This window comes from Triturus cristatus, chromosome 7 (genome assembly GCF_964204655.1).
Source record: "Triturus cristatus chromosome 7, aTriCri1.1, whole genome shotgun sequence".
NCBI classification, from domain to species: Eukaryota; Metazoa; Chordata; class Amphibia; order Caudata; family Salamandridae; genus Triturus; species Triturus cristatus.
The window spans coordinates 1226209160-1226220383 of NC_140590.1; positions in this window are offsets into that span (position 1 = coordinate 1226209160).

An 11224-nucleotide genomic window follows, 5' to 3' on the forward strand; every position below is an offset into this window, starting at 1 on the left:
GATACTGCATTGCACATGCGATCTCTGATCAAGCCGTTAGATCCAGCGTTATATGCTTTACCAGCGCCGGCTGCAATAGTTATTTGTGTGCCATATTGGGGACAGGCATAGTGAGTAAAGCGCCCAGCGCACCAAGGTCGAACCTTTGTAAAGTAGCAACAGACCCTAGTGAGCGCATGAAGCGTCACTGTATCGCTTACATTCTATGTGTAAGACGGCTTTTATATAAAGGATCACAGTTATGCATTCGGGTGTTGTTTGTTCGCGCCATCTTCACGGTGACCAAAAGCGGGTCAGGCTTCCTAGGGTAATGCCTACACGTAGTTAGGTGGGACAGAATGTACGACTACATGTTGATTTTCATGGCTGAGCTCGTCTTGAAAACTGCGCAGATGAATAGGTATCTTAAGGCTTCCTATGTTGTACGGACGTCCGCAGGAGCCGCCATTTTGTTAGATTCACTTCGGGTCAGTGTCTTTCCATCCCTCGAGATTTGTCATCTTTCCGCAAGGATTATCTTCGAATTTTCAACTGCCCCACACGCTTCGCACATTCAGGTGTTAGAAGCCGGTGTCTGTAGCTTCATAAGATCACTTTTACCCCTGATATGCTTGAGAAATCACTCCTCCGTGTTCCGAGCGACGGAATCAGGCAGCCATACCCCCTGCCGTCCAAGCCACGCCCCGACCAGATTCTTGTTCTGTCCAATTATTTACAAGAACCCACTCAGGTCGCCAGGATCTTTTTACTTGCTAAGTAGCGTAGAGGGACGGAACACAATTATCAGAACATATTTATCGAAATATGACATTTCAGAAAAGAGGACTCAAAATCTGGGAGGGTGACCTTTTATTATCAGCAAAAACATCTGAATATATAGGCACCTCAATACAAAGAACAAAAGATAAATGGGTACTAACACAAAAGCTACTCTACGAAGTATTCGCATTCGACTAAATATAAAAAGAATTACCGCTTCTAAAAGCATCAGGTATAATATAGCTACCGTAATATCAAACTTCAATGTCATGAATCAAAACATTTCTGTCCCTACTCTATTCTAAAATGGCATCCCTACATACCATTCCCTTTCAGGTTGGGAAAGCATAAAAAGGTGTCAGCAGTGAAACTTCCTTGGAAGTCTTCACTGAGTGAGAGCTCGATCTATGGTGCTCCTTTCAGCCTCCCTCCTAAGTCTCGTCTGCTCAACCTACGGGGCGCTGTCCCTAATACGAAACCCCAAAATCCTTGTACACGCCCTTCAGCACACCCCTTCAGGCAGATCTTCCTCCAGTAGATTTCCATTCGGACCCTTTCATCTTCCTTTTCATTAATTCGACCTTGGGTCCCAGGCTTCTTCTGTACCAGGAGTTGCAATTTCACATTCCAATTCACTCCCTTTCTGTCTACTCCTTCTGTCTCGATTTCTTAAACAAAGACTTATTCTAACTAACGAGCTACATGGCCTTGCACCTGCAACAAAAAATAAGGGAACGGAAAAACCCTAGCATCATGAAGTTTTTACATTTTCACTGTAATTTAAGCTGTTTCCCAAAACCCTGTCAGCCTAATACACATGGCTAAAATAAGGAACGAAAGGCCTTTCCTTTTACATATGCGATTAGGCCTTGCAAACTTAAACGCATTACAATCACTACTTCAGCTTAATCATTTTATACGTATACATGAATAACCTACAGTTACTTAATGCATCACATCTTTGCAAACTAAAACCTTAAACATACACAAATACATTTCATAATAACTGATGGCCACTTCTCCTCTCGAGGCCTGTTTATATTTCTACTTCTCTATATCAATGAATATATTTCTATAATAATTCTAAACGTTCTTACATTATATGCGGATGCCAACTAACAGTGAATATGGTGCACCCCTACAATTTTTAACATCAGCAACGCTCTCTCACTAAACTCTGCAAGCAAAATAATGCAATGGCGGCTGTGCCAGTTCCCCCCACAGAACAACTGGACAAAAGGTATAAGCATGCCCCTTGTTGGTCACTGCCATGGCACAATGCGGGCACAATCCTGCACTGCAATCCTCATGCTGTACAGGCAGAGTCCCCAGATGTATCTGACTGGGGTAGGAGCTCTCTCTGCCCATATAATCAGTCTGACTCCGGTCACATAGTGAGCCCACCCCAATTACTAAAATGCGCGAGATCCCGTGAATCTGCACTGCCGGAAGAAAGTAGAGGCAGAAAATACAGGCATGGCTGACTGATCTGCAAAATGAATTGACGCTCTCCCGCAAGAACCACTACCTAGAGACAAAGATGCAGAAGCCCAGAGTGTAATTCTGGCTCAAGAAAGTGCCGTTGCCTAAAATTTTTAACTCCGAGACCGGAAGCATTGAAACACCAGGATTTGAACACATAACCTTTAGAGTAAGAGTCAGAGACCTTAACCACTAGGCCACAGTGACTCCTCCAAAACAAGAAAGCACCCAACGCTGCCTCAGCAAATCCCTCTGCTGCTGGCCAAGCTCTGGGCAAGCTCCAATGTGCCTTCCAGCCCCCAGCATCTGCCCCGCACATGGAAAAAACATGCCGGTGCAGGCCTCAAGCATAGGGGAATGAGCATGCTGACAGCCGCTCCTCCTGGCCGCAAAACGCCACGAGTCCAGATGAGGTAGCAAGGATCGACCAGTGGATCCTGACCTACCCAAACGGGGATGCCCGACCCCCAGTAGGGGGTCCACGCACCCGTGTGGCCACGGACCCCCTCCAAGTATTAAGGGACCTCAGAATGGTTAGCGGTGTACGCCACCAGGAATAGATCAGAGGGCCTGTGCGCAGACACGGTTGGCATTCTACAAAAGGCAGAACAAGCCGGATTCACCAAACAAACCACACCGTGCATCTCTCTGCCACTCCCACTCCCCTCTCAATGTGCACACGAGACCGCATGAGTTGCACTCAAATCCAAGAAAGTAAATGTGGCAATCGTGCCCAGCGAGCTCAGCACGCCAGGCAAAGTGCGCTGGAAAAACACGAATGCCTGGCTCCACACACCATCACGGTTTGGGAAACGGAGTAGTCCGAAATATTGGGAACAGTCCACCTGTGAGCAGCCAAAGGGCACAAAGCCCCTCCTGCACTGCCATCGTCCGTCCTCCAGAGATTGCCTCAACTTCAGTCCGCACTGCTGTACAAAAACTTCTGGATGTTAACACGTCAACGTGAATGTTAGCCACGCAGCAACTCTCCCAGTCTGACCCACTAAAACAAGACAGGACCCAACGCTGCCTCCGCGAGCTCCTCTGCTGCTGGCCAAGCTCCGACACCCCCTCTGGACCCCGTGTCTGCCCCGCAAATGAAAAGGTCATTGGACCCGCCAGGATCTAAACCCGTGGCTATGAGGTCAGATACGAGTTTCTTGACTCGATGCCAGGGGCGGCCTTAGGCATGTGCAAGCTGTGCACCTGCACAGGGCCGCCAAACCCCAGGGGCCGCCACGAGGAATCGGATACAATACATATTTGTGGTGGCACCTGGCAGGGATTTGGCGGCCTCCGTCTTCCACTAACTTTCGAGGACAGGCGGCAGAGAAGTAACAGGACTCTGTCTTTTCCTTCTCGCCCAGAGAAGACAAAGACAGTATCCACTTCTGCTCTGCCGCTTCAGCTGTCCCCGCCCCACTCTTTCCTTCTTCCCTCTCTTTCTGTCTAGCAGTTCATCTCTTCCTGAAAACCGAGATTTCAAGACGGGGTTCTCACTCTCTTTCCTCTCCTTTCTTTTTATTTGCTCCCCTGTGAAATGGATTCAAAAAAGAAAAACACTTTTGCTGGAAATGTCGCATTTTAATTCCAAAGTGCAGCATCTGGAAAAAAAAGGTTAAAAATATGAAAAATAACTAAATAAAGTAAGACAGAGTGGTAGCAAACTGACCAGATTGATTTTATTCACACCCAAACACATTAGCGCCACTTTTACAGAGTTTGCCAATGAAGCGCTATTTTTGTTTTCTTGTCTTTGTTTTCCCTGGGCTTGCAACTAGTGCACCAATCCTGGAGGGACTGCAAAGTGTGGATTGGAAAACAAAATGTGTACTGCGGCTCTGCGTCCAGGGATGTGGTCTTTTTACCATACTGCTCATGTTTTGTAAGGATATAAGCAATGGACATTGAAATGGGTCCATTCAGGGCCCTGTAGTCATGTTCTTAACTTTTCAGGCAAAAGCACTCACTGATTTCTGAATGGTGAGTGTAAAAGCGTTAAGGTAACCATGTTGTTCCTGCTTACATTTCACATGGTTTGCTAAATTTTGCATTCCCTATGAGGGTTTGCTTTTTCCAGGATGTTGTTACTTTTTTTGTAGGCCGCATATTGCTCTTGTCTAGTGCATCATTTAAATTGAGCCGCATCCAGGTGTTTATAGTTGGCAGCAATTGGGTTGTAGTTGAAGGCAGTGTGAGTTTTTCTCATTGGGGCAGTATGGTGTTCACTGGGGGAGAGGATGTGTCACTATAACCAGAGCTGCCTAATTTAGAACTGGGGAACCAGGTTCAGCCTTAATGACCAGTCCACCTGACCACTCTCATGAGGGAGCACATTCCCATGCTAGGCCTTAGAAGGCTTCGCAAGAGCTTAGAAGCGCTGGTGTCTTAGCACCAGCAGGTGGACCCTAGCAGTGGCAAGTGTGGGTTAACCTTCAAGGTTTGTCCACCACAATCCATACTGAAGTTCACCTCAAGTCTTGCAGACAGGCCTATGAAGCAGCACACCCTAGAGCAACAGTGACTCTGTCACTGAGGTCACAGGACACTTGAGAAGGGCCAGCTCTAGGGCAGTGCAACCGGTGTGACTGCACCGGGTGCTGACTTTGGGTGGAGGCATTATGTTTGCAAGTATATTAAGGTTTTAAAAGCGCTTGCTGCCTCCTTCCTGGCCTCCAGCAATTTTCAGCAACAATAAAAATGTCATGATGACTCTGGTGTTTAATGTTCTCCCTAGAGAGAGATCATTTTGTCTAGTGGAAGTTTTGATTCATGAAAAGGTAGCTCAGAGGGTTAATGTGCCTGCTGCAAAGAACATGTACCATGCAGATTGTGAGAAGTTGGCCTGGTATATGCTGTCCACTAGTTATAGTGGGCACCTTGTACCAGTCCAAACAACCCTTATTGATGAATTGGTTAAAGACAACCTTTATTGAAAGCTATCCTAGTGGTAGCTATGGAGAGCAGCCTTCAGGCTTAGTCTTGAAGGAGTGTGAAGCAGCTTGGTTTACCAGATTATAACCTCTTGAATTACTAAATGAAAGGAGATCCACACACGGTATATATAAAATATATGTATTTATTTCTAAACACTCACTACTAATCTCTTTATGAGATTAGAGTCCAAGATACACAATAATATAGTTCTGCATGCACCACCTTACCTAGGCTGCAGTGACTCAGATGTTGATCCCGGAGATTTACATACCGAGCTGCGAATGTTCTCCTCCTTGGTGCCAAATAATGCAACAGCTTTGGAAACATTACAATTCATTTATGAAAACAAACTGAACACTGCAGTTCCAAATCTTGCAGTGGCTTTACGCATTGCGTTGACAATCCCAGTTACAGTGGCTTCAGGGGCAAGAACTTTTTCAAAACTGAAATTGATTAAAAATTGTTTGAGGACATCAATGACTCAAGAGAGACTGAATCATTTGGCCCTGTTATCAATTGAACATGACATTGCTAGATCTCTGGATTACGGACAGCTTATCAGGGAATTTGCAGCACAGAAGGCTCGCAAAGTTGACTTCCTCTCATAAAGAAGTACGCAAGATGTTTTCCATGGTTTTAATCAGACTCGCTATGTTGCTACTCACTAAGTATGCAGAAATGATAAAAACAGGTGGTAAGATAACGAAAGAAGGAAAATGGAATTGGAAAAGTGGAAACAATATAGAAGAGATAGCAAACAGTAAAACACAAAAAGGTAAAAAGTAAAAGAAAAAGTTAAAAAACATAACATAAAAAACAAACAAATAAAAAAAAAAGCTGGGTATTGCTGCTACCTCCACGTGGTGCCTGGTGGAAACAGCGAACGCTGGCAAAACGCAACGGCAAATTTTGCCAAAAGTTAAACGCTTGTGTCACGAGGCGGCTATGCAGTGTCTGCAACGGACATGGCCATGCGTAAGACACCATATTCGATATGGTATTGATATTACTGTTTCCGGGCAAAGAGCCACAGATTCTTTCTCTGTGGGGGGGGGCTGTGGGTCCGGGGCCCCCCTGTCATGGCCCTGCAGCTGTCTGTGCCAGTCCCTCACGTCGTGTGTCACAATGCCCTCCTCCTCCTAAATGTTATCGTTCTGAGACGAATTCGGAAGGGTAGGAGCAGTCGCAGGTAATGGTCATCTAACGCCTTTCTGGGCGTTTTATTAAAACACCTTCCTGAGCTCCGCCCCGCCCGGACCCCCTCTTCCGGGGCCCCCTACCTACGCTCCCTGCACAGGGCCACCATGAGCCTAGAGCCGCCCCTGTCGATGCACTAGTTCACTGAGCCACCAGACCTGAGGAAACATGGCAACGCAGCTCAAAAGCATGGGCACCCAACTCGACCAGACGTGATACCCAGATCTGCACACCCACTCTGACACGGGACAAAAGAAACACATTGCGCAATACCCTTGAACACAACTGCTTGTCCTGCAGATTGAAACCACACGCCCATTCTACCTTGTTCCCAACATCACAGGAACAAAAGGCCCCGGAAGCCCCAACTCAGCACAACGCCTGAGGCATCTCCGGACTGGGAAAGTGACGATACCCGATATCGTATCAGCGTGAAGGCTTGGCGAATAGAGAGCGCCTGGTGGGCGGGAGAGGTAAATATACCTGGCTCCCCTCCCACTGGCGCACCAGAAATTACGAGGGGCACACCGGACCTCAAGAGGGTCCCAAACACTGAGATGTAGTCTTGTGCCATCATGTGGCACTAAGGCGGCCGACCTCCTATGGGGGCCCCGTGTGTGGGCAGCCACAGGTACATCAAGGCTCAGGACTGTCTGACAGGGCCTTCCCTGGGCTGGGCTCTCAAGTTCCTAGGCAGATGAATATTTTCCTTCTGAGTGGAAGCAATCTACCTGGGGAGCTACTGAAGTGGGCGGGGCCAGGCAGGACTTTCCAAAATATCCTTCCTGTTTTGCGATGGGGAGGGTCTCATGTGGACATAGTGCCACTCTGGTGGCAGCAGGCATGGCAAGAAAAACAAAACTGCTGCCTGCCGCCTCAGTGTCTGCTCTGGGCCAATCAGATCCTGTGTTGTCGCAGTGGGGAAGGCACCTTACCACTGTGGGAAAACAACAAGCTTTGTGCTGCCCCTGGATCCACATGAAGGGCCTGAATGCTGTCTCTGCTGCTAGGCCCGGCATCGTTTGTATGCACCACGCGCTCTGCTGACAAAGACCACGTGGTATGCTCACTCTGAGCTGGATGGGGTGGCACGGTTTCATTAAACTGCCTCAGTATGTAAGTGGCTGAAAATTATTTCTGCAGCACGGTGCATACCAGGTGATGTGATATTAGTGTGAAAATAAGTAAAATAAGATTGAGGCAGCCACTGGTGTGAGGACAGATCACGCAGCTTGGTAAAAGAGCACACTTGCTTCTTAGATGCATTGTAGCCTTCCCTACTAGAGCACACCCCCAGAAGGTTGATGTGGTGTTATTGCAAAGTGTGAGATGGCTTGAAATGATGAGGCACAGCCCTTATGCTCCTTATGTGGAGCCGCCCCTGCCTGTTGTCCACCGTAATATGCTTTGCAAATTGGGCCAAGATTAACCCTTTCTGGACTTAACTCTCATGATGGTGAGGATGAGCGGTCACAGGCTTCTCATGGAGGTAGCGTTGTCTGCAAGATCTCTGAACTCAACAGTCAGCCCTCAAAGTATTGTTCAACCCCCCTGCTACTATTTTAAGTAGAGTACTTTAATCACACAGCGTTGCTGAATGCTATGCATTCCAAATTTGGCTCAATTGTATACACCCTATGGGATCTAATAAGATGCATATCTTCCCATACTGCCTACTTCCTTACCCCTCTTCTCTTGCATGTGGCTCAGGAAAAAGTTATTGGTACAGCCATAAGCTGGGCAGTGGTGGCGATCACTAGTGATTACCCCAAAGATTTCACCATATGTCAGTTTAATTGTCTTTTGGCTCACTGGGTCTGTGCTGGCTTCGGTTAGCTTTAGCAGCAACAGTTTCTCCCAGCTTATTTTCAGGCACAGTCTCTCAGTGTAGGAAAGTGGAATATTATGTGATATGGCTGGGTAACCTTACCATGTAATATTATAACAATACACCAAAGATGATCCTTGGATTTACAATAATAAATCCTTAGTTCATTCCTGGTAGAGTTTTAAACAGCAGTCAGGCTTTACTAGTGGAACATGTATTAACCCCTTTTCTGCCAGGCCTTTTCCCCCTCCTGTGCCAAGCCTTTTTTTGGCTATTTGGGGTAGTGCGCGCTTAGGCCCCTGTAACTTTTTGACCACATTAGGTATCCACGCCAAATTTGCGTCCTTTTCTTCCAACATCATGGGGATTCTAAAGGTACTCAGGGTTTGTGGATTCCCCTGGAGGTGTCACAGAAATGAGCCAAAATACAGCAAAATTTTGTTTTTTTTTGGAAAAATTGGAAAAACGGGCTGCAAATGAAAGCATCTGGGTTTTTCCCTGCAAATGTTATCAAAAAAGGGTTTGTGGGGTTGAAATCACCATTTTCCCAGCTTTTCGGGGATACCAGACTTTTGTCAGAAACCCAACATTTTTACACAGTTTTGGCATTTTTCTGGGACATAGCCTATTTTTGCTATTGTTTGTGCTTTTGACCTCCTTCCAGTTAATGGCAGAAATGGGTACAAAAGCAATAATGGATCCTGGAAAGCTATACATTTTCGAGAAGAAGACAAAATTCTGAATTCAGCAAGGGGTCATTTGTGTAGATCCATCAAGGTTTTTTTTATAGAAACAAACAGTTAAATATAGGATAAATTGAAAATTAATTGAGAAAAACAGCCTTTTGTGTCAACGTTTTCACCTGTAACTTCTTCTAATTATGACAGCTCTTTGAAAGTAATATACCGTTGCATCCGCTGGAAATTACTGGTTGTGGGGATATATAGGACTTGCAGGTTCACCAAGAACCCGACGAGCCCAGAGCCAAAAACTGAGCAGCAACTTGCAATGTTTTTTTATTATGTACCGGGTACATAGTAATTATTCTGTAAAAATGTGTACATGGAAAAATCGGTATGAAAGACACCTATGGATTTCTGAAATGGGAACAAAATATAGAGTTTAGAAACAGTAGATATTTGCACATTTCTGAAATTGGGAATACTCATACTAGCATGAGAATTATCAGTCATTTTTTAGAATGACTTATTTTTTACACAATGTCTTTCATTTGGAAGGCAGAAATGCATCGAAAGTCAATAGATAATAACAGTTCCTTTACAAATCTGAATTACCCTAAGTCTCCCGATAAAAATGGTACCTCACTTGTGTGGGTAGGCATAGTGCCCACGACAGGAAACGGCGCAAAACGCAACGTGGTCACAACTCAATATCGCAGTGAAAATGTACCCTTTTTTGGCAAAGTGCCTAGCTCTAGTTTTTGAACCCTAGCTCTGCGGGCACCTTAGGAAACCTAGCAAACCTATACATTTTTGAAAACTAGACACCCAGGGGAATCCAGGATGGGGTGACTTGACTGCCTCCCACCAGGGTCTGTTACCCTGAATCCCTTGCAAACCTAAAAAATTGTCAAAAAAAACAAATTTTCCCCACATTTCTGTGGTGATAAGTTCCAAAATCTGCGTGGATCCACAAATTTCAACCCACCCTGCGTTTCCCAAAGTCTTACGAGAAAAACGGTACCTCACTTGTGTGAGTCGGCCTAGTGCCCGCGACAGGAAACGGCGCAAAATGCAACGTGGTCACACCTCAATTTCGCAGTGAAAAATGACCCTTTTTTTTGCAAAATATCTAGCTGTAGTTTTTGAACCCTAGCTCTGCGGGCACCTTGGGAAACCTAGCAAACCTATACCTTTTTGAAAACTAGACACCCAGGGGAATCCAGGATGGGGTGACTTGACTGCCTCCCACCAGGGTCTGTTACCCAGAATCCCTTGCAAACCTAAAAAATTGACAAAAAAAACACATTTTCCCCACATTTCTGTGGTGGAAAGTTCCGGAATCTGCGTGGATCCACAAATTTCCACCCACCCCGCGTTCCCCAAAGTCTTACGAGAAAAACAGTACCTCACTTGTGTGGGTCGGCCTAGTGCCCGCGAAAGGAAACGGCGCAAAACGCAACATGGTCACACCTCAATTTTGGCAAAATGTCTAGCTGTAGTTTTTGAACCCTAGCTCTGCGGACACCTTGGGAAACCTAGCACCTTGGGAAACCTAGCAAACCTATACATTTTTGAAAACTAGACACCCAGGGGAATCCAGGATGGGGTGACTTGACTGCCTCCCACCAGTGTCTGTAACCCAGAATCCCTTGCAAACCTAAACAATTGACAAAAAAAACACATTTTCCCCACATTTCTGTGGTGGAAAGTTCCAGAATCTACGCGGATCCACAAATTTCCACCCACCCCGCGTTCCCCAAAGTCTTACGAGAAAAACTGTACCTCACTTGTGTGGGTCGGCCTAGTGCCCGCAACAGGAAATGCCGCAAAACGCAACGTGTTCACACCTCAATTTCACAGTGAAAAATTACCCTTTTTTGGCAAAATGTCTAGCTGTAGTTATTGAACCCTAGCTCTGCAGGCACCTTGGGAAACCTAGCAAACCTATACATTTTTGAAAACTAGACACCCAGGGGAATCCAGGATGGGGTGACTTGACTGCCTCCCACCTGGGCCTGTTACCCAGAATCCCTTGCAAACCTAAAAAATTGTCAAAAAAACCACATTTTCCCCACATTTCTGTGGTGGAAAGTTCCGGAATCTGTGTGGATCCACAAATTTCCACCCACCCCGCGTTCCCCAAAGTCTTACGAGAAAAACGGTACCTCACTTGTGTGGGTCGGCCTAGTGCCCACGACAGGAAACGGCGCAAAACGCAACGTGGTCACATCTCAATTTCGCAGTGAAAAATGACCCTTTTTTGGCAAAATGACTAGCTGTAGTTTTTGAACCCTAGCTCTACGGGCACCTTGGGAAACCTAGCAAACCTATACATTTT